Source organism: Octodon degus, unplaced genomic scaffold (assembly GCF_000260255.1).
Source record: "Octodon degus isolate 3935 unplaced genomic scaffold, OctDeg1.0 scaffold00008, whole genome shotgun sequence".
NCBI lineage: Eukaryota > Metazoa > Chordata > Mammalia > Rodentia > Octodontidae > Octodon > Octodon degus.
Window position 1 is genome coordinate 13,160,515 of NW_004524584.1, and position 4,851 is coordinate 13,165,365.

A 4,851-nucleotide genomic window follows, 5' to 3' on the forward strand; every position below is an offset into this window, starting at 1 on the left:
TGTCTCAACAATGAAAAAAATAACTAAGATATACCCTCAGCAACAGGAAAACAAAAGCAAACCAAAATTCATTGATGTGCTTTTAAATTCTGCATGCATCTAATCTGAAGAAACTATACTTGCTGAATTTTGATACCTCATCAAGCCTGGATTCTGAGGAACCCTGGCCAAGTAGCCTAATTTTCTTAGTTCTTAATTTCCCAATCTGCAAAACAAACAGAGAAAGACAGCATCTTCCCACACAGCGACCCACCGTCCCAACTGTGTGCAGAGCCACAGCCCGTTCCCTTGCCTTCAGCAAGCTTCTGGTTGGGTGACCTTTACAGCCTAGTGAAGCCACTGGGTGCTGTGATTTTTACAACCCTGTTTCTTGGTGCCCTCCCCGAGTCTGAGGATGTGGATACCTTTGTGACTGGAAATGAAGAAGCCTATGCAGGGAGTAAGGAATGATCCAGGTCATTGTAGTAGAGGCAGGACAGCAATGCAGTAGTTAATTCACCTACCTAGAGCCTGAAACTAGAAACCTAAGCATAAAGCTGCTGTTGCCAGAATTTTCTTTCTTTCTTTTTTTTTTTTTTATACTCCAATTCAGGAATTGCTTTCAGCCACCATTACCTCTGCTGTGTGAGCACAAGCCAGGCTATTGTGCTGGAAATAATCTGTTAGTCTTATTGGAGTGGCCTGTGTTGCCATAGTTACTATTTGGGTTCTGGGCTCCTAAAATTTTAAGTATTTATCAAGCAAAACAAATTTGCAAGTTTTTCTTTCGGCCTTTGAAAAATCACATCGGAGAGAACACAAACTTTATGTCCTTTTAAGTGTTTGGAGCAGGAACTATTGCAGCTAGTCTGCAAAGCACTGGTTAACGCCCAGCAGAGGAGCACTAGCTTGGTTGTGGCATTGAACAACAAAGCCATTGGCATCCTGCTACGGCCCTATCAATACTGCCAGAGGTGGGAGGAGATGCAGCTTGTTGGTGCCAGTTGTGCGGCTCAGGAACTGTATAAGGCCACTGGTTATTCATGATGGAGCAGCATGGAGCTGGCAGGCAGGTCCTACTCGCTGCTCCTCTGTGTCCATGCGATCTCACCCTTCAGTGCTGTGGGCTGGGAAGAAGCACAGGGAGGTGGGAGAGGGAGTTGGGCCCGGAGCAGGTGTGGGTGACTCACGGTAGTGGGAGGGCAGGCGCGACTCATCGCTGGGCACTGGTGAGCAGCTGGACCTGCGAGCCATCAAGACCCTGCTTTTGTAACCAGCATGTCTATTTGTATTGCCCGTTTCCCTGTCTGCTTTGCAGGCTCTGATTTGGCTGATGGGAGTACCCAGAAATAGTCCTTTTTGCCTGGTCACCACGAGCCAAACTGGTCTTTATGTGGCTGTCTCCTAGGAACCCGAAGCTATGCCACATGGATGAAAGCTGTGTTTACAAGCTTTTCATCCGTCTTCCATAACTTTTGGTTGCTATGGTTACCTTAGCCTGCTGGGCCTGGCCCTTGAAGGGGGACAGGCTGTCCACTCAACCAAAAGCCAGAGGCAGCAGCTCTATCAGATTTGGGCTTTCGGCCATGTCCTTAACTGTATCAGATCACCTGTGTATTCTGAGCCCCTACTTTCTTCCCTGGTGAGACTGACCTTGCCCTTGACTCTAGCCCTGGAGTCATGCGTGCATGCGTGTGTGTGTGTGTGTGTGTGTGTGTGTGTGTGTGTGTATTCCACCTCACTGCCTATTCTGGAACTTTCCACATTTGCCTCAGTCAGGTGCTCATTTTGTCTCTTCCTCAGCTGACTTCTCAGTAGCTCAGATTTTGCTTTGTGGAGCCCCAGCGTGCACTGTCATCATCTTAATCACCTGCTTGCATACAGGGCCCATTCAGACCCAGGATGGGGGGTGTCATCACATCCCCTGTCACTGTCATGAACATCTGCTGCTGCCAGCCCAGCCCCCTCCTCTTGTTTTCTAGTAGTACTTTGCGTCCTATGCATCCACTACTTCTACCCACATTCTCGGCCCACCATGTTTTAGTGGGGCTTATCCTGCCCTTCTTATCCCAGAGCTCAGCTCACCAAAATATCTTCCAGTGCCAGTGATCTGTCTCAGCTTCAACAATGGGCCACATCATCCAAGCCAGGTCAAAAAGAATTAATTCTGGAACTTCTATTAGAAAGTTTCACCAGGGGCCTGTTCTCCTTGAGGCTGGACGAGTAAAGGGAGGACTATAATTAAAGAGAGGGAAACAGCCTGGAGAGCAGAGCTCGGAGCTGGTCAGCAAGCCTGTGACTTGACATTGTTTGCATGCCTGAACAGTGTCCAGATACCCCAGACAGGATAAATTCCCTTTTTTATGCAAATGCTTATTTGAGTTAGGTTTTCTGTTACTTGCTATTGAAAGAGTCTGATGCATCCTAATTATATGGACACAAGGCTCAGAGAGGTGAGGTCACCTACCCAGGATACCCGCTACTGTGATTTGACCCCATTTCTCTTGTCCACAATGACTGTGTCTCTTCCACTATACTATGCTGACTCTAAATAGCATTTTTCCTCTTGTGACATCTTTCACAATACACAAAGCACTTTTGCACGGCTCACACCACCCCACAGTCCTGCTGCTCTCATTGTGTGCTCCCAGCACAAGGTTAGGATTATTAGCAGTGTTGTCATTCATGTTTTCCAGACGAAATCCTTGAGCTTAGTTAGGCCCCATGTACACTTAGCTCGCAAGTGGCAGAGTGGGACTGTGCATTTCACGTCTCAGTGAATATTCATTTCGTTTCCCTACATTACTTCCTGGGCATGCCAGAAGGAGTAATTACTGTGGCTGGTGGCCTCTGCAGCCTTGCTTACCCCCAAGGGAGCCTTGCCACTGCATACCTTGGAGGTAATTGCCTTTGAAGAGCCCCACCAATAGAAAAGGTCCGGGGGGCCAAGTAGGCCCAAGTTTAGGTCTTGCTTGTACTACCAATTACTAGCTCTCTAATTGTCTCAGTCCATGGAGGCTGCTGAATATCATACATACCAAAACGCCATATCTTGAGCAGCTTATAAACAACAGAATTTTTTTTTTCTCAATCCTGGATGCTGGAGGTCTAAGATCAAGGCATACATAGGCAGATTAGGTATCTGATAAGGATCTAATTTTTTGTTTACAGAGTGACACCTTTCTGTTGTGTTCTCATATAGTAAAACAGATGAGGCAGCTCTCTGTGATGTCTTTAATAAGGGCACTAATCCCATACATGAAGTACTAATCACCTCTCAAGAAAGCTTTACCTCCTACTACTCTTTCCCTTTCTTTAGCTATGACTTTGGGGATTAGACATATGATATATTTGGGGTGTACAACATTTAGATCATAGCAATAACCATGGGAAAAGTACTCACTTTAATCTGAATTCTAGTTTCCTCTTTGTTAAAACCCATGAGTCAGGCAAAATAACACCTTGTGAGGTTTTTGCGAGGATCAAATGGAGACAGTGCATGTGTATAGTACTAGGATAATAATAATAAAACCAATAATGAACATGAAGTGAGCATTTCCTGCAGTTACTAACCATTTAAGCTCTGACTATGAAAAAATATTATAGACAGCTGAGTTAGGTAGAAATAGTGTAGACAGTCCCCTTGGGCTTGGTCCTTGAGACAGTCAGGGAAAAGATGACAAATCATCACAACTGTGGCTGGAGGTATATCTGTTGGAGGCCAGGCCTCAAGATAAAGATGAAATGATCAGGCCGGACCTGAGGTAAGTGCTAACATGTGGTCTAATGCGGTCTCAGCAGACATCAATCATCTCAGTGGGTGACCATGACCCCCAGACTCATCTCTTCCTGCAAAGCTCTTTGTTCTTTCCGTGCACACTTGCTCTGCTTCCCCACTGGATCAATGTTACCTAAGGTCCTATGCTTATAATCTTATTGGTTGATCATAGCTGTAATCCATGTTGTACCTTTGTGTGTGTGTGCTCTATAAAATTTCCTCTGAAAATCAGGGTCCTTTACAGCACCAGTAAATGCTCCCACCTCTCAGGAGATACCTCTCTCTTAGTAAATATTTCCTACTATTAACCTCTTTTGTTCTTAGAATTTATTTATTTATTCTTTGAGTTTAGAGAACATGAACTTAGCATATTGGACATCTAACAGGTTGGGAATTATAGTATTTCCTTATATCATGTTTGGAAGTCCTGATGGCATTGCTACAACAAAAACAGACATAGATGGGTCAAGTGACTTGCCCAAAGCCATGGGTCTCATGGGTGACAGAACATGTTCAGCCCCAACACACTAGTTTAATGCTTTAATCACAGTGTTGTGAGCTGGAAGTGTGGTGCTGGGTGAAAGGTGAGGATCAAATGATGGAGAGTCTTTCTTTACCCCACATCCCTTTCTCTAGAAATCCTAGCATGCAGGCCTCAGGACAGAACAAAGAGAGTGAAGCGAGGGTGGAAGAAGTCCCTACTCAGTGGGCACAGAGCAGTGGGGTTGGAGACCACACCAGGGAGATAATGATGTTACAGATTTCTGTGGCCCAGAGCCAGGAAGATGGCAGGGCCTGGATGCTGATGGGGGTGCCTGGCAAAATGGGTGCTCAAGCACTATGCTCACAAGAACAGGAAACAAATCAGGGCACATTGTGGTGACAAAGATGCTCTTCTGCTCAGGCTCACAGCTTCACGGTGGCTTCCGTTAAAGAGCAGCTGACCTGGAAAGAAAAGGATTTAGGGTTAGGAGAGCTGCAGCTTCTGGAAGGCAGCTGGGTCTTGACATTGACCAAGGCTGCTGTTTGATGATGCTATTCATTCACTCACTTTCTCTCTCTCTCTCTCTCTCTCTCTCTCTCTCTCTCTCTCT